Source organism: Argopecten irradians, chromosome 3, assembly GCF_041381155.1.
Source record: "Argopecten irradians isolate NY chromosome 3, Ai_NY, whole genome shotgun sequence".
Taxonomy (NCBI): Eukaryota; Metazoa; Mollusca; class Bivalvia; order Pectinida; family Pectinidae; genus Argopecten; species Argopecten irradians.
The window spans coordinates 26,094,198-26,115,317 of NC_091136.1; positions in this window are offsets into that span (position 1 = coordinate 26,094,198).

Here is a 21,120-nt window from a genome sequence, read left to right on the forward strand (position 1 = left end):
TATAGAGTTGCGCATGGATTGTTATTAAATAATTTTATCATGTGGATAGTAATATATATATAATACATCTTATGTATTTTGCTGTGAACTAGTTGTTGCTTACGGTTATATAGGCTATATGCCTATTCTTCGGTCCTTTTTCAAATATTTTTTAAAATTAAATGTGTTGAAATTGAAAAGGGGAACAAAGTATTGCATAAATATTGGCTCTGGCCCCCAACGGAGGAAGGACAGAGCCCAATTAGGCTTAAATAGAGGTAAATATATTTAAATCGCTACTAGTCATAGAGTTCTCCATGGATTTACCTAACATTGGCCAGAAATATTATTGATGGAAGGACAAGTTTGAATAAATCTTGGTTCCGACCCCTGGGACAGGAGGGGCGTGACCCAACAGGGGTTAATAAAGACAAATTATTAAACTCGTTACTAGTCATAGAGTTATGCATGGATTGTTAGTTTTGCGTTGTTTGACACCAAATCTAGCAAAAAAAATCTTTGGGGAAGGGAAACGCAGTTTGTCAAACCTTTGCTCTGACCCTCATGGACATCAGAAGCGGGACCAATTAGAGGTAATTGTTTAAAAACTTTGATGGTTTTACCTGTCTTATAACATTGCATGGCTTGACATAAAAGTTTTAGATGCATCAAATGAAATATTAGAAACTGAATGGTTCCCAATACCCAAGATTCTTCATTAGAAAAGGCTAATAGGCTATAAGTCATTGCATCAATATTAATTTTTGAATAGAAATAATGATTAAATGTTTTCAAAAGTGTTGATGACATGCTATATGCAAAATCTTAACTAGGAATCTTCAAGAAGCTCATGTGCTCCAAAGCGTTATTGACATATTTGAATCACAACACTAACTTGCCGTCGATGTTAAGAGGTTAAAAGGAATCTCGGGTTCTTCCCGTTCTTTGAACACTTATACAGCTGAGGTTTTTGGCTACTCCGGGCTTCTACATGAAAACAAATTAATCACATATTACGCTCAAAGAGAATATTCATCAGGTTTGCCTTTGAATATGACGTACCGTTATATTAAAGAACAATCATCCTTCGCCATGCAATTTGAAAAGAAGTTGAAAAATTCTTATTAATTTTTAGGTCATCTGACCGAAGGTCAGGATGACCTATTGTCATCATGTTTCGTCCGTCGTCGTGCGCCGTCCGCCGTGCGTCGTGCGTAAAACTATTTATTCAAAAGCCTAATCCTCCTAAACCCTTGAGTGAATTACATCCATATTTGGTATGAAACATCCTTGGGGAAGGACAATCATATTTTAGATAAATGAGATAGGTCCGACCCTAGGGGCAGAGGGGCGGGGCCCAAAAAGGGCAAATTTTCTTAATTTAAGCTTTAAAATCCTACTCTTCCTTCATCCTTGAATAGATTATATCTATATTTGGTGTAAAACATCATTGGGGAAGGACAATCATATTTTATATAAATGAGTTTGGTCCGACCCCTAGGAGCTGAGGGGTGGGGCCCAAAAAGGGCAAATTTTCTTAATTTTAGCTTTAAAATCCTACTCCTCCTTCATCCTTTGATGGATTTCATCCATATTTGGTTGTGAAACATCATTGGGGAAGGGCAATTATATTTTATATAAATTAGCATGGTTTGACCCCTAGGGTCAGAGGGGCGGGGCCTCAAAAGGGCAAATTTTCTTAATTTTAGCTTTAAAATCCTACTCCTCCTTCATCATTGGATGGATTTCATCTATATTTGGTGTAAAACATCATTGGGGAAGGACAATCATATTTTATATAAATGAGTCTTGTCCGACCCCTAGAGGCTGAGGGGTGGGGTCCCAAAAGGGCAAATTTTCTTAATTTTAGCTGGCCCACTTCATGTTTTCAGGTTTTGGTCTCCGATCTCAATCAAAATTGGTCTTTAGGGGTTTTAATTGATGCCGAACAACATGCAAACATTTTCGTAAAGATTTTGGTATTCCAAGATGGCCGCTGCCCCACTTCCTATTTTAAGGTTCAGTCTCCGATCTCAATGAAAATTGGTATATAGGGGTTTTGATTGATGCTGAACAACATGCAAAATTTTTCGTAAAGATTTTGGTATTCCAAGATGGCTGCTGGCCCACTTCCTGTTTTCAGGTTTCAGTCTCCCGATCTCAATGAAAATTGGTCTATAGGGGTTTTAATTGATTCAGAAGGGGGAACTTTAGGTGAGGACAATCATATTTTATAAAGGACCGAGCTAAGACCCATTGGGATAGTACGGCGGAGGTCCAAAATGGAAGCTTTGCTGAAATTTGGCTTTAAAATCTGACGACTCCTCATATTAATCCTTGAATGGGTTACAACCATATATGGATGAAGGGCTACCAAGTTTGTTCAACAAATGACATTTACCTATTTCAGCAACTTACATATTCAACTAAGGAGTTTGTTGTATTGTTTATATTAATCGTTAACCAATACTTTATACTGTGACTTTGTTGTTTTATGTCATGAGTCAGATGACCGTTAATGCCCATGGGCCTCTTGTTTATTGGTTTCACAACTAACAGTTGCAATTCAACAGAAAAAATTATAAGTCTTTCGGCTCGTATTGATGTTATCATTTGTAATATAAAATCGTCCCTTTGGCATAAGTTTTGATTCCATGCCCGGGTTTATCTAGTTACGGTGTTCATGAAATTTTACCGATGCCTACAAAAGGTTTGTGACATCTGTGATACGGTTACAGGTAGCCCATATGTTTTTGGTTCTAACTGATTTAACTTGACTAGGAGAGATGGCACAATTTTACCACAACAGGTGTTGTTGAATACGACATGAACGCATGCTCTTTATTAACACCTCGTTTTACGTTCTTTGTAATTTTAGGAGTTTCCAAGATCCCTCTGTTTAATCCATCAGTTATTAATAACTATTTCTTTTATTATGTCTGTATTGATTAATTTCATTCTGGTATAACAGAAATATGTTGCCAAATTTTCCAAAGAATGGGAATTAATGAACTCCTCATATCATCACCGGAGGCCGCGGTATGACGACATGTTACCACAAAAACTCCACCTTTTGGCTGCGAGTTCGAATCCCATCTGGGACAGTTGTTAGGTACCAGTCGCTGGGCGGTGGTTTTTCTCCTGGAACTCCGGATTTCCTCCGCCAACAAATCTGACACGTCCTTAAAGCTGTATTACTTTTTTCGCAATCAATGTAAAATGAATAAAGTTTGTATTTAAAAGACCCTGGATGTTTATATAACGTTAAACTATTAAAACCAAAATCTTACAAATTCTGTGCAGGGTTTGTGGTTATATGTTGGGACATCTTAACCACTCGGCCCCTCATTTGTAAATCAAACATAAAACATATCAAATATCATAAATATATACAATTACATTATCGAAACATAACGTAAACCTGTTTAATAACAGAAATCATAATTTGTTCATATTTTGTTCATATTTTGGTGTTGACATGCTGCAGTACGAGATCGTGCCTTGATGTTTTTTTGTGCCTATGTGTGTGATACCTAGTGGTTACCATGTTTGTTTCCCGAGTGGTTTTCATGTTAATAATATGATATAGTATAGTAAGTTGCTATGAAAATACTGTTTACACATGAATAGCAAAAAAAAATATCAAACAAATGCTATTTTAGATATGTTCGTGTCTTCGACAAATGTAAACGATATGCAGATAACTATTTTTCTAATTGTTAATTTTTGCAAATCGATGAATTCATTTTTTCCTTGTTATCAATTTACAATATGATTTCATACCACAAACTATTTCTTTATTGGAAATAACATAACTTGCACAGTACATTTATCCGAGTTCAGTTATCCAAGATGGTTTTCAATTTTACTAGCATAGCGGTTCAAAGCCGAACGTTTTTGTCAAGTGTTTACATTGCCAGCTGTACTTTCAGGTTTTTTTTAATGTATTGGATCTAGTTTCGAAGACATGGTGATGTCGATAGCATGCAGTTCGCTAGCATGCTGCGTTGGTTTGCTATTGAATGTTATATATTGGCCAGCTAATTATTTGAAAGACTGCTGTCTGAACGAATTTCCCTTATACAATGAAGGAGAATAATCCGTCTTCCCGGCAGTCTCAGACATAGCCATGGGCTTCTGTCATTTTTGGTACGCTACTGTCACGACTCCGATCTGAATATTCAGTTTAAAATTATTTTAAGTGTTGTGTATTCTTGTCAGAATATCTATCTTGCACATAGACCACAGTTATTACCAGCGCGTATGGCCAAGTTGATGTATATTGACGGGAACCAATTTATCGTAATCTCCTTTATCCTACATTTTTAGGAACTTATGCTAGGTAATGCATCTTATGTCATAGTTAGTTTCAAAACTTGAACCTTTCAGTTTATCCTTAGTCGAAGACTTAGTTATTCATGTTTTAACATTTTTGTACATGTATAAAAATAACCTCTTTTCTGATGCACTTTTCCTCTAGAAATATTACTCTACATATACAGTGTAGGACGCTAGAATTATACCTGATGTACCTTATTGCATTATTATAAAAGTCGTGCAATTTTGGGATACTCTTTCCCTAGCTGAATATTTTCTCTCTGACGTATCCCTTGATACCGCCTATATTTGGAGTTAAATGAACTGCAGAAGTCACTGGTAAATTTTTGACTATTTGCGTCTTTTAAATAAGTAGTGAGACCCGTAACACACATTTCCAATGACCACAAGTTTTACTCATCAACAGAGAAACACAAAACATTATTTATGTTTTTGATTGGATTTAATTAACGTCCTATATACAGCCAGGGTCATCTAATTGTTTATCTCATCATTGAGGAAGAAATATAAATTATAACACGAAGTGGGCGTTATATACCGTAATGATATTCACCATGTTTGTTTAAATTTCTCTCTGAAATTGAGTTTGATTGTTTTTATATAACTTTTGAGGTAAAAATGAAGAAATGCGAAAACCAACACTTTGAAATAGGTGCTGATATTGGAAACATTTATTTTAAATCACAACAACAGGTCGACTTTTATCTAAAGTATCAACTATGATGTATTGCCATTCTGTTCATATATACTGATTAATCGATCCATGGTTCTAACTGTTAAGGCTTAAAGGTAGATGTAAACATATCAGTGAGAATAACATTCGATTTTTTTTAATTATTTTTAATTGTTTTATTTTTGGAGAAAATAATTTATTGATCAATGGTAATCACACAAGTTCTTACAGTCACCAACACGTACATTTTATATTTAATATCTTTTAATATTATCCCACACATATCTATTTACATATCCTACTTACATACGTACAGCATAATAAACACAGTTCACCCACCAGCAAACACTTTCTGACACGCCGGCTCACAGAAAACATTTTTATATCACCTGATGTTTGTTGTGTGCTAATATCATTGGGATATTGGCAAAAGAAAAAAATACTTTATTTCACTGATATGAAAGGATGGTGATCTCTGAAATAAGATGAATCCACCACAATTCTTAGAAAATATATTGACACAAATTGATGTCTATTACAGAAAGTTTTGTTGCAAATTGACAACCTAGCATTTCTAAAGATAAAAATAAACACAAAACGGTTTTAAGATGTAAATCCTATAGCACGATCCACTACAGCTTCCTTCAGTAAAAAAATCGTTTTCTATGAAAAGTAAACAATATACAATAGTTAAAGATGCTCTTCTGCAGACAGAGCATAAACAATATTATCGTTTGGACAATAATTGATGGTAAATTTTGTGTGTAGTTATATCCATTTGTATGTCTTAATTCACACAAAATTACATATAATTTTGTTTGATTTTGTTGTCTGTGCAATCATAACCTCATTTCATATAATGTATAGTGCCATGGACTTTTTGGGATGCAAATTAATACATAAATATATAAATCTTATAGATACGTTTATGCAAAAGTCAAATAAGAAACTCAAAATTATGATAATAATGTAAAGAAAGTTGTTTTGCAACTGAAGAAAATACTAATTAATCGTCCCGGTTGTAATTGATAAAAGTTATTTTTGTCAGCAGTGTAACACGTGTAAAATTCAAATGCTTCCCCACACGTTGTACCTTTTCCTTTTGTACATGTAACAAAAATCATTTAACGAACTCAAAAGTTTTACAATGTTCCTTTCAATTATCTTATTCCATAAAGTACGAATATTTAATAATCAGTCAGGTATATAACATCCTGGCTGTATCACGGATCGTCTGTATAAAGACAAATGTCCTGGGGAGAATGGACGTTGATACCATACCTGTAATACACTAGTATATAATGTACTATAAATAACTTGGTGATGTGAAGACGCATGAAATTGATAAACACTTTTTCTACCACTATAGGCGATGTTATTCAACTGTCAGGGTATCAAATAAAATGTGTTCAGCTGTTGATTAACAATTTGTTTATACCAAGTATCTACCCACAACTAGCACTTAATTTACATTTGACCTACATTACCGCCCTAATTGGCGCTAAGTGTGAAGGGAGTGGAGCGATTGGTTTGACCGTTGTCAATATATTGTGACCAGGTCACAATATATTTACTCTTATTACTCTTATAATTTCATAGCAACATAATATACGGTGTATTTGAAAACTCAGAATTAAGAGATTAAAAGTAAATTCCTGGTATAAATGAAGTGTGTCGAATGGATCCCCTCCTGTGAGAGGGCACATTTGTGTAAGCCCTGTTTTGGTTTTTTTAATAAAAAAATGTGACCAGGTTGAATATACAGCGGCATGCTTCAGTGTAATATCATTATGACATGTGTAAGAATTCCAGTATTGCAAGAAGACACAACACGAATATACCACAGCTTCCCGAACATCCAGACATTTACACTCCGCAAGACAGTGCATAAGACCGGTCTTTAATGACCCTGACTGTGATAGTCTATGAAAGAGGTTAAACCTAGTGAACCAAACCACACCAAGTTGTGGGTTCACGGGGTTTATCATTGCTCATAATAGGTCTACTCCACTTTCAATATAATCAACTGCGAATATACCACGATTCCTATAGGAATCATTTTCCAAAGTTCATCTGTGTATCAAGGAAGAAGAAAATATATTAAATCTATCCCTCACAGTATCGTCCACAGAAGAAGGCTCACTGGAGTTTGTCCATTTGCCGAGACACAACATTGTGTATATAAGTTGTAGGTTCTGAAGGGAATGGTTTTCCCGTTGTCAGTATAATATGACCGGGTGGGATGTGTTGCTTGGTGTCAGTATAATGTGACCGGGTGGGATGTGGTGCTTGGTGTCTTTAGTGGCATGCTTCAGTGAGAGGGCAATAGTTCATTCTATTATCACAAGGAGACACAACACGAATCAGGGGCGTAGGAAGCGGGGGGCAGGGGGGGGCAACTGCCCCCCCGTTCCCCAGGACGGGGGGGGCAAACATGTCTTTTTGCCACCCCATTTTCGCCGACTGAAATTTTCTAAAAATGCTTATTTGAAAGAAAAAAGGGTCCTCCTGCACATTTTTCGTACTTCATTCTAGACAATTTTCCGCTGCGCGGCGCATTTCCTCAAACGTTCAAACACATAATGTCAAACCTTAAATAGTAAAATTTCAATACACACGAACTAGACTAAAAATGTCTATCAAGGGATTCTATGTACTATTTTTAAAAAAATGTCTCTTAAAAGATCAATTTGTTTATATGTCTTAGCGAGACAATTAATTCATTTTTTATGTTACACAACAATGTGCCTATGGTGTGAAGCCGGTATATTCAGATCGAGTAGGGTTGCATAATATTATGACGACACAATTATTCATTTCTAAATGCAGGTAGCTTTAAATCGAAAAATTACCATGTTAAGTACGCTTTATAATATAATCATTAAAATACATAGTAAAACTCATCTCAGCCATTCTTAATCGTAATTTTTTTTTCCGGAGGAGACCCTCGGAACCCCCTAACACCAAATTCTCGCGCCTTTAGGCGCTTGCAAATTCATCAAAATGCCTCGTAAAACTCATCTCAGCCATTCTAAATCGTAATTTTTTTCCGGGGGAGACCCCCGGACCCCCCAAACACCAAAATCTCGCGCTTTCGGGCGCTCGCAAATTCATTAAAAACTCATTTAAGCTATTCTAAATCGTAATATTTTTCCTGGGGGGACCCCGGACCCCACAAACACAAAAAATCTCGCGCGTTCGGGGCACTCGCAAAATCATCAAAATACATTGTAAAACTCATCTCAGCCATTCTAAATTACAATATTTTTCCCCGGAGGTCACCCTCAGACCCCTAAAACACCAGAATTTCGCGCCTTCGGCGCTCACACGCTAATTTGCGCATTCTTTAATTTCCTTTAAGCGGGGGGGGGGGGGGGGGGTTACAAAATATTGAGGACCTTTGCCCCCCCCATTACGTTTCATCTTCCTACGCCACTGCGAATATAATGTAGTCTCCAAAACGCATAAACCACACAACACTGCATACAGGTGATAAAGGTTTTGAATATTTAGTTATTTATTGTATTTAAGTTTATTGCACATGAAAAAGAAATTAAAAAAACATTGCACACAGGGGAGTCCTAATCTATCTATACCATGGTATGTGCTCACCACGTCTCGCATTCCATGTCTTATAGATAATTCTCTCATACTTACGGGTGTAATACTGGCTGGTCTAAGACAATAAACTCATTTCGCCTGAGGCTGTATTGCATGGCTACCCATGCAATAAAGCCTCGTGACGTCACGGCGTCAACAAAATCTCTTTTTCCTCGGCAAAATTTTAACATTTTTTTCGCAAATATGACTGGTTTTACTATAAAGATGCAAACAACGGAATTTGTGTTGAAAATATCACGTAATTTTTCATGTATGGAAAATTGACTTCCAGTAGCGGATTTCTTCGAATTTATATCAAAATGTTAAAGTTGTAAAATTGCAATAAAACGTCGAGGTATGAAAGAAAAATACTCTTTCATAAGTGGCTATGAAGGATAGGGATATTCTACCCTCGGGATCACAAAATGTTGCAAAACCCTCAGCAAGCCTCGGGTTTTACTACATTTTGTGACCCTCGGGTAGAATATCCCTATCCTTCATATCCACATATGAAAGAGTCTTATAGTATTCAATTAACAGCCAAGACTTCTATCGGATTTAAACAATTAGGAGTATGAGCGAAAAGAAGGATTTACCCACCGTTATGAATGATTTGGCACTACATTCGTCTTAAATTGATGTTTTTTTCAACTGCGATGATATATGAAGAAAAGATTTTTTAAACCTTGTTTCAATCGGAGAAAATAATATTGATTATTCACTTCCCTAACTATACATTTATTAATATGACATAATATTATCTGCTAGTTTGCATGGCCTACGAATTCGTATTAAAATATTCAAAGTCATTTGATATGTTTTTAAACTGTTTTGTAAGAAATATTTTTATTTTTGTATCATTTTGTAAAGTATAAGTTTAAATTTAAGTCACCAAGAGTCTGGTTGAACGAGACTGCAAAAATTGACGTTGTTTACTCTGAAACTTGTAACGTTACGCTTACAAAAATTTCATAGCACAATCAACAACTACCACAAGAGCATATGACTCAGTAATATGCAGAGATGGAATTTTTAATTACTAATCAATGACAAACCGACGCTATCCTTCCAATGGGATTGCCGTCATGATTTTATGATTTACTACCGACATTGCAATCCGTGGATTATGACTTACTGGCTGAAATGGAGCTAATGTTGGAATCTAGCCTTTCCTTCAAACCCCTCGTTTTAATGAGGCGTTGAAGCTCATTAGGAACATACAATCAATAATAATATGTCTACTGCCATAATAATTAGATGCGTATTATCGCTCATTCAATGGAAGGGAGCCTGCAGTATGTCTCTGGTAGTACTTATAAAGGATAAAGTGTGTTAACACTATAAATAGAGCTTTAACTATTACCTGGACAGACAAAAAAATTAAAAATGTCTTCTCTTCCGAAAAGTGCGCACTCGTCAAGTGCGCGTGAGATTTCATTTTACGATCAAATATTCGGGTAGGTTTGTCTCAGCGAATATATAAAGACCTTGCTATAATTTATATTGATAAATAGTTTCATTTAGTTTTCTATTCGTGAAAGTTCTCGAAGAAATCGTGAAATTTAAAAGCTGCGAAAGAAAGTTGTTTGAGAGTACGACTTTAAATGTCGATAGGATATTCCTCAATCTAAAAATCAAATCAAAATCACTTAACTGAATTGAGGATAAGTAAAATTATTTGGTTCATTTTGAATTACAGAATGCCTTATTCTATCAAAGATGACATCGAGTGTCTTACATGTCAAAGCGATTGAACATCACACAATTTTGAACTTCATTTGACATTTTACCCAAAATCAAAACTTAAGACGGCTGCTTTAAATATCACACAAATGTCAATTGCTATTAAAGTCATTGAATTTTAACTTTAACCAAAAACAGATTCTATAAGATGTATGCATTGAAAATATTGTACCGACGTTGTCAACGCCTATAACGTCATTATCATCTATTGTTATATATCTATTTATAGACTGGCTAATGAACAGTGCAAGACACCTTCAAAACAAATTTCATTGCTGTAGGAAATATCGTAACAAAGCGATTAAGTGGCACTGTGCTCCCAATGCTACAATGCTGAGGATAGTATGTGGATCTAACACAATTAGACAGAGTGCTTAATGGCCATCATAACACTCATCCATATAGAATGTCTGGCCGTGTCGACTGTAAAACGTCCGTGGGAAATATTATTTTATTTGGAAATTTCTGACTTAACGTCAATAACTATCTTCTTAGAATAGCAATAATGTTGTAACATAGTAATTTAGATTTAGTTTTAAGACGTCATTGCAGCTCACTAGGTCACATGAGACCTCTTAGAACTATTTGCATGTTTTAGCCAAATTGAACCTTGAACTGACTCGCAGAAACCAAAAGGGGTCAAAATCGTCTTTTCAACTCATGTGATGTGATGGAATCGAATGCTCTTCATATTTTTTCTATCAAAAAATCAACGTCACCTTTTTCATGCCATATGCTGACAACAAGAGGCTAACGGGTGCATGGGGGTTGCGGAATTCTGTTTGAGAACTCACATGACGGTTAAGACCCCTAAGCCTATTCTTTGTCAAAACATCTTCTATAAGGAAACTATTTATTGCAAGACCCATGAGCATTCTTAAACTCAATTCCTTAATATAGTTTGAATTAAATACAGTAAAGGTACGTTAACCGCAAATTTTCATACAATTGATTTTATTGAATTTGTCAAACATTATTAAAACAATGTGTTTGCATTGCTCTTTTTTCGTAATTTCTCTGACATGAATCGATTCCAAGCATCAATACTTTTTATCCAGCATAATGCCGTAATTAAATGACACTGGTTATTAATAGGATGTTAAGGCTTACAAACCAACTTACCTAACATATAAATGTTCTTCTACAAATGTACGTGTTTATCATTGGTCATGCGTGTTCCATCCGTACAAAATTATAGAAAATATATCTGTCGATCTGCTCTTTTTTATACTATGGTGTTATTGTTGATGATCTTAGTCTCCAAATATACTGTCTTGTATAAACCATACCACAATATATCTCAGATACTCTACTAAAATATTCGCTCTTCATAACGACCTGTGCGCTCGTCGCTATCCTAAAAAGTCAGATAGTTGATAGGGTCTGTCAAGTATCAAGCCGACAGGAAACTAGCATTGATATCACCATTGTGGAGACTACAAACTACTATATGTGAACGAAAACATAATTCAACACAAAATCGATAACACGGAAACACGGCGACCGATATAGATTGTCCTTTGAAAAGGTACAGCCCATAGCAAGATGTATTCTGGACCAATAAGGCCATCAATTCACTAAAGCTAACATGCCATTGGGGGAATAAAAAACTTTGTCACAGGTGCTGAACGCGTTGTGCTGATGAGCGAATGGTCAAAAAGTTTTAATAAATCTTTAAACTTAAGTTACACATTGCATAAGCTCTTATTTTGACGCAGTCGAATTTAAGCTGTATTTCCAGATTTTAGTGCGAATTCGCGAATTTGAAACTTATTCAGGCGGTAGATCCATTAAAAAATCACGTCCGACAGCGGAATCGGACTGATATCGTGTTGGTTAAAGGCAGATGCGGTACCTCTACAATTTCAAGCTATCATATTACTTGAATAGATATAATATAATATTATCAAATATAACACCGAGCATAACTCGTTCTTTTAATCCTACATCCGTGTTCATCGAAACAATCTGATATCATTTTTAATTCAAAAGTAGCCTTCTACTGTTTGTCAGATGACACTTTTAAGAATTCAACGTAGTAATATTCTCATTCTGATCTAAAATACGGATCTACTTTATTTTTCTTCGCATACATATCCCTTTGTTACGGGGAATTGATTTTGTATGGAATTAGAATTGCAGAGGGGAAACAAAGGTAAATATTATAAATGCACATGTATATCTTTTAATTAAGATAAGACTCTGCTTATCAGAAATAAGAATATTTGAAATGCAGATCACGTTTTGTTCAGTTTGTTTTATGCTTTAAAAATAACGCTTTTCTGCGGAATTTTCATGGGAGGAGTTATTGGTACATAACACATACAGACGCGTATAATAAACGTTTTGTGATTCATAGGCGATGTGTGGTGTCTGTTCGGAACTCAAAAACAGTAGTTACCGACAGTGCTCGACAGTTTATTATGGTAACGTTGCTATCGTTTTTGCTTTCGGTTGAGATACTTAACTCGATGTATAGCTCAGAACTGATGTCACTGTCTACGCCAACATTCCCTGTTGTCATATTTATCTACAAAGGCTCGCATGGGAGAGATCAAAGTGACAACACAAGCAGAACGTTGTCGGTTATAAAAAACCACGACGGTAGCCTTGTCGGGGATGTCACCACTGACACATAAGATTTACATCCTCTTTGGGGATAGGTATTGGTATACTGTCATAATATATTGATCCAAGTTTCATATATAAAATTGACCAATATTATAATATAGGACAAAACACATTCCGCTGTTGAGGTTTTCAACCGTCTTTATTTTTTATTTATTTCAAATATTTTCTCGCTTTTGTGCTATAAAAAAGCGGATGAGCTTCTTGCAATTTTCAGTTAACCTGCATCCAATTGCATTCAAATTCAATAAACACAATAATAAAATCATAAAATACGTGGATTGCTACGCATGGCATTCCTGTCTTTTCTGCATGGAAGTCAATTTTCCTCTTGCCTTTCCTTTTCGTCCCGAATAAGCGTAATATTACAGGGGCACATAAATATTGGTAAAGAAATATTATTGATATTGTGTCAATACCGTACCTCAAATCCCAATACTGAGATATGATAATATGATCATGTACCTAGCGATAACTACATGTATACATGATGTATAATTTGCGTGCCCCTGTGGTAATATCCTAAGAAAGATGAATTACTAGTACGCGATTATCTTACCTTTCTTAATCATCTTATTTTTGTACATTTTTATGTCAGGTAATTATTAATGTTTTATCTTTGACGTCTCAATTTTCACCACATTTTTATCTTCTTTTCCATGTAGATAAAGCCTTCTCCTGTCAATCAATTTGTTTTCTAATAACTACAAATTGGTCTATATATACATGTTACTGTCAACTTATATGATATATTGCTCAAACTGATGTCCCAAACCGGAAGTGAAAACATTACGACCAACAGTACTCTTCCAAATTATCAATACTGCAGTATTTCACTACAATGAACCTTTCATTTGTATAATTGATGTATTTTAGGTAGACATGAAAGTTTCAATCTAATGAATCTATGGGAAGTTTAGAAAATTCTAGAATCCTTGTTTACCGCAATCTCCCTGAACATGCACCTCGCTTTTCACACACGCAAGACACCATATCCACGGGATGACGTCCTTAAAACACACTGGCTAATGATAGGACGTAAAAAGATTTAAAAAAAACCAGAATCCTTGTGTTTAAATACAAAAAGCCTTAGTTGCTCTCTAAAGGAGTTGAAAAACTGCTTTTCATGTATCTAGGATACTTTCGGCGTTTTCATACAGAACAAATTATTAAAATCTTCTGCATTCCCTCCGAGTATTGAGTAGGGAATAAGGCTAAACAGTTTCATTCTAAGTTGTTTTATCTCTCATGAGATTGTATTTTTCTCTTCTTCCAAATGTCTACCGTGACACTGCCTCACATTTGGCCTTCAGTTGAGCGCCCTCCATTGTGTGAAAGGCTCTGGGTTCTGTTCCTTAGCCAAGACACCATAGTCCATGAAAGTTTCTGCTTGTACTTAGCTCACTCAGCATAAAGAGATTGGAGCAACTTGTTTGTTCGTTGTCAGTTATAATATGATTGGGTGGGTGTCTTTGGTGGCATGACAACACAGAGCACGAAAATACCACAGTCTGCCAAACATACAGATATTTACACACTACAACGCACTGCACACATATTCCATAATGCCTGACAATGATGTATACAGTGAAAGGTCTTTTACGGTAACTTTTCACGATAAAAAGTTTCAACTTTAGCCATGCAGGTAGAATTGTACCTGATACCCCTACTGCATGATTGTAAAAGACGACTATTTTGTTTCTTCATAACTTCCCTTCCTCTTCCTAATGTATTCTTTGACACTACCTCTCTTTTGGTCTTCGGTTGAGCGCTTGCCCCTATGAGGAAGGCTCTGTGTTCTGTCCCATGACCGAGACACACCATAATCTATAACAAGAGGCCCAAGAGGCGTTGACGGTCACCTGAGTGCTGCTACAGAAAAAGCATTGGAAAGATGGTTCAAATCTATGAAAATTATTGACGAATTAAAATGAACTTTAAAGTTGAACTTTTGTATTACAATTTTGAATTTTTTGTTTTTCATTTTGATAGTTAGTGTATTATGTTACCAAACCTTATGCTTAAAATTTCAATTTGCTTTGCTACGTTAAACAACAAAACTAGAAGTCAGTCAGTGTCAGTGATTTTATGAATTTCATTTTAATCTATGGAGATTATTTGGTTCTTTCAAACCTGTGAATTAAGAGGAAGATTTTTAAAATTTTAGCCATTTTGACCCATTTTGGCCTCGCCTCTCTGGTCCCTGGGGGTCAGCCAGGACCAATATGGATATGGTATTAAAATGCTATTTCAGGCTAATAATTCTAACCAAGTTTGACTATTTTCCTATGAAAAATAAGCAGATAACATTCATAAATGTGTTTTTCCTATATAAACTATAGTAAACTTGACCCCCTCCCCAGGGGGAAACATGAGATCCCAGGGTCATATAATTCACTATTTTTGTAAAGGGCCTTAAGACATTTCCATCTATGAAGAGTATTTGATTCTACCGGTACCAGATTTTCAGAAGAAGAGTTTTGAAGTTTTAGCTTATTTGACCCCCTTTGGCCCCACCCCTGAGACCCTGGGAGTCAGTCATGGAAATTTTGTTAATAGGATTCAATGGCCATTTCATAGGGATAATTCTGACATTTGACTCATTTCCTTTTACAAATGACAAAAAAATGCTCAAAAATGTGTTTTCCCTATATAAACTATGGTAAACTTAACCCGCTCCCCAAGGGGAAACCTGAGACCCCAGGGTCATATAATTCACAATTTTTGTAAAGGACCTTTAGACCTTTCTATCTGTGAAGAGTATTTGATTCCATCACATCTGTGAGTAGAGAAGAAGATTTTTGAAATTATATTTAATTTTACCCCTTTTGGCCCCTGTCAGAGCCCCCATGGAGTAGGGGACCATGTAATTCACAATTTTGATTGGCCTTATGCCTTAGAAGGTTTGTGCAAAATTGCATTTATTTGCTTCAGCGATTTTTGAGAAGAAGACAAAAATGTAAATTGTTTACGGACATACGACGGACGACGCACAACGCACGACGACGGACAAAAGGCGATTAGAATAGGTCCCTTGAGACTTCGTCTCAGGTGACCTAAAAATGGTAGTATATGCTCCTGCTTAGCGCTCAGCATAGAGGGAGTATGACAACTGTGACCAGGTGTGCTGTGTTGTTTGGTGTCTTCGGTGCATGCTCCAGTGATAAAAAAGGACAAGAGTTTCACTATACAAGAAGACACAACACGAATATACCACAGTCTCTCAGAACACACCACTCACTTTATTTACGTCACACACAACATACATTGAAGGCCATCCTTGCAAAACTTTGGCTATTGATAGGACATTAATTGAATCACACAAACAAATCTGACATGACTCTGGCTGTTAATAGGTCGTCAATTCAATCAAATAAACAAAACAAACAAAGTTACCATTCATTTCCATTCCAGTCAATAACATCATCATTATATCTAAAAGAATTATTGTACTTAATGAAACGGGTTATACATCAAAATAAATCCTACTGCACTTATCGAACTCGTTAAGAGCTAGATAATTCCTTAAGGGAATATTCATCAAACGTTTTAGCATCCAAAAAGCATCTTCTCCGTTTTTGTTTACATTTCATTTTACAAAATAGATTTTCTTTTCCAAGTGCCAATTCACTTAAATGTTCCACGTAAAATTGTTTGCGTTGATGTGCATTTGAGTGAATCGATTTCAATAGGTTATTTTTTGCATAACAAGAAATTCAAATAAGAAAGAAATATGTGTGTATTTGCTTACATATGATATTGTGAGGCTTATACCAATCGCGTGTCTTGTATTGCATGTCTACCGACAGTAAATCTTCTTTAATGTCGATGAACTGTCATAACGATATTGCATTAAGTTTTCAACTTTTAAACTCACCATACCCCTTTCGAACTGCAATGACTATATATAACAGATGTCTCTACACGCGATTTTTGGTGCAGTTTTTCCAATTTGTACCGTATCCAATGATTTGTACCGTTTAAAATAAAGAGACATTCGCATCACAAAAACACACCAAGAAACATATTTGTTACCAATTATTTATCGTTAGGAAAAGTTTGTCCCATAACCTTATCATTTCTCATCGCATTAGTTTACGCTCCGAGGCATTGCACAACGACAAGTGGAAAATCAATTTTTCTTTTTAATCTCTTAAAACAATTATTTGAAAGAATCTGCAATGCATCTAGTCGCGCTGTCGGTATGTTTTATGAGCTACTGTCGCTGAAGGTTCGTGGCTACAGGTTAAGCGTCCATCAATCATGTATAGGGTCGTTTGGTGGGATGTAAACAACACTTAATTGCCGGAAGCACACATCCGCCCCCGCCTCATAGCGGATATATATAACATACGGGTTACTGATATCGCGTTGGTAGGAAAACGGTACCAAGGGAAGTGACATCTAGTCATTCAGGCTTTTGATTAATTGGCGCGTTCGAATACAGTATATCGTTGCCAACTTCTAAGTCTCTAGTACTGACCTCTAGCCCAAGGATCATGAAACTTAGTTTTGGCTTCGCTAATCAAAAATGGATTGGATAAGTCTAAACTTAAAACTTTTTAGACTTAAGACCAGTTCATGATCTTTGGGCCAGGTCTTCGGTAGTCTCGTTATAGTGATCGAATAGCGTCATATTATTGTATCAGGAAAAAACCAAAATACCCAGAGCAATGACATAGCGATCATTTAAGATAATGTAATACCGGTTTTTTGACATAACTTTCTATAATAAGTATATACCGTGCTTACTGCCTCTTGATTCTACACATTTAACGCAGTGCTTATATAGTAGATGTTGATGTATGACTACGATTAAGGATGGAAAATAACAGACATTCTAACACTCTTTCAATTATTGAAATATCCCATTAGCTACCAACTTAAAGGGACAATTCAGTGAGGCTCATTTTATTACATAATCACGAACAAAAAATATAGCATAACTCTATTGTTCTACTTTCGTCAAGCGCCATGTTGATCACGTGCGAATCAGATATTCACCAGATAGTGAGATACTGTAGAGTAGAGAAAATTCGGGGGTAAAGGTGGCAGATATCCCAAGTGCTCTTTTTCGGTCGATATTCCTCGAGAAACAATAATGACGTTGTTTTTGACACTTCAAGTGCTACACCGGAAGTTGTAGGAAATCAGGAACCAACTCTATCCGTATCTACCAAGGTGATAACATCAGTACAACCTGATAAGGTCAAGGACACTGCAGAAATGGCATCAAGTCCGCGGCGCTCAGCAAGGACACCACAACTTCCAGAAAATTTCAATGATTTTGTTGTTTATAGTTCGTTAGTGCAAGAAGATTGTGTCTGGGGCAGAATTATCCCCGCAGCTCCTTACTGATTAAGGGCAGTCTACCCTGATCAGTTTAGTTTAGTTTGTTCATGTTATGTGATAAAATCTTAATGCTGTTTATCAAATTTACTAATACTTTTCTAGTCTTATAAAAGTGATAAAACTACTGTTCAAAATTACTAGTCTAATTGGATTGCTTACAAAGACAATTCAAAGACTGTGCTCAAATAAAAATAAATTATGTCCATCAAATATAAATGGATAATTTCTATCAAAAAGGGGAGGAGTGTACGAACAAGTCATATATATATTATGTCAGTGTAGTGTTATTTTAAGTACAGCAGAGTTATCCCCCTGACTAATAAATGCATTGTGGGATCGCGCAAGTTTTAAGCATATGTTTCGGCGGCCATGATGAATATACACCGGATTGAACAAGCTGTGGTGTTCTGATTGTAACATAAAACAAAACATATATATATAATTAACGATTTTTCAATTTATACCATTGAAATTACTATAGTAATACGATTGAGCAGGTACAATGTGTGCGCTTTATTCAAACCCGAGTCGATGTAATGTAAATTAAATGCAATAAATAACCACCAAAAGAATTTATGAAATTAATTTTCAGACAAGAGCATGCACCTAATAAGGTAAATTTTGATTAATACGCTACTGTAAGAGCGATTTGAGTAGTTCTGGGCAATAGTTGTTTTACTCCACAAGAAGTTTGACCATTTCACACACATTTCACCACAAAAGTCGTCTGTATTAAATCACATTGATACCAACTACTCTAACTACTCCATTACAACTGGTTGGTTTCCGATATACGGTATGTACAAAGTTTAATGCACTCCAAGACTCAATTATCCTTTTATGTAAGCAAGTAACAAGCAAACCAGGCAAGACAACAATAGGCAATCAGGAAACACAACATCAGGCAAGTCGATACCCAAAAGGACAATGTTTGCTCAGATTGAGTAACGACGTCCAATAGTATACTTAACCCCCTCCCCAAAAAGAGATTGTTGGACATTTATATGGCTAAGAAAAATCAGACAGTAGACCGATTAACTGGCAATAAAATGTTTTGAAAATCGTTTCCAGTCGGCGAACGGGATTTGGAAATATCCGACATAGTCTGATGTAACGGAAATAAGATATCTTATTCAATACAAGATGTTTGTAGCGGGACCAACTAAATCGTCACAATGCCACATTGGTATGCAACATGCAACACTCAATGCTTGGATACAATATTTCTGGATATTACATAATCAAAAATAAAAGTAAAAATCGTGGCTTACTTAAGTACTTCAAAGCATTACAGAAATCATAGTTATAGAATGGCTACAATGAACGCCACACCTCTAAAAGGAAATTAATCTTAGAAAGAATTTGGTTTTGACATACAAAACGAAATATTAAACATAAGAAATCGTTGCAACACGAGCATCGGAACAATTTTCGGTGCTCATCACAGAATAATTAAATCCATGAACACTTAGAGTCCTTTCTCAGATGAATATGAAATGTGAGCTACAACAGACAATCATTCTTGGATTATTAATTATTAGAGACAAATGATTAAAGGATTAAAAACCGCTCAGGTACAAATGACATATGTACCCTTTGCTTTATTGCCTCAAGACGAGTACCGATATGTAATACGTTACGGTAAACATACTGTTCAATCAGCACATGTCGGCGGAAACCTCTGTGGAGTAAGCCCAATCCTTGAAAAACACACACCTACAACCATTAGATGTTCCATGTCGTACACATAATCAAGAAAATGAACTGGTATCGTACTGTGGGTTGTACAAAGATGGAATAAATATATCTAGATATCAGCATATCGATACCAAATAGACATTGAATGAAGATTGAATTTGGAATAAACATAATTCAATGTATTTAAATGACAAATTACCACGAAGAATTATCTTCATCAAATTCGAAAAGAGTACTATTGATAATACAGAAATAGAATCAGCGTGTGTATACGATTAATTATTGAATTATCATTTATTAGCTAGGCTATTACAATTGAAAATCACAAAACAGTTTTATTACGGTGTGTGAAGTGCGAAGTGCGTCTTTGGTAGACTGTGGTATATTTATGCTGTTTCTTCGTGTGTAGAGGGACTCTTGACCCTTTAAAATTTCCCAGTGGTAACATATGTCAACAAATGATCATCTTTAAACATTCTCAATTTACCAAGGCCAGTGAAACAGAGATGTCCAGTTAATCAATTCAATGACCGTGCAGGTGTTTGTTTACTAAAAAAATATATAATATTTTTTAATAATAATAATAAATTGTTAATAAGATTGTTGTTGATGATGATGATATTATCGCAATCTTATTGATTTTTGGAATATATATATATATGAACGTGTCGTCAACCTTTCTGACCATCATCTCATTGATGCAGAAAATGCTCTTCTGACTAAAGGCCTAAACTTTTGCCCGGTTCCCAAAGAGGTTAACCATGCCGAACTCTTTGATGACATGGAAAAGTTCTACAGGCATCTCAGATTACGTGTGCATTTTGCCAGTGATGATGACCCAGATGATTTTGATGATAGACCACCAGCTCCACCTCCTGTTGCACCGAGCACTTGGAATCAACTATACAGTTAAGAGCCCGCCGTTGAGGCATAAATCAAGGCAGTTAGGAAGAAAATGCCGCTTACAATGATCGTGCCCAGATCATTAAAGACAGCCTATCTACATCAGAACACCGAACACTACATTTACTGCAACAAAATGCTGAAATTGTCATCTAACCAGCAGATAAAAGCACAGCAGTTGTAATAATGAACAGGAAACACTATAT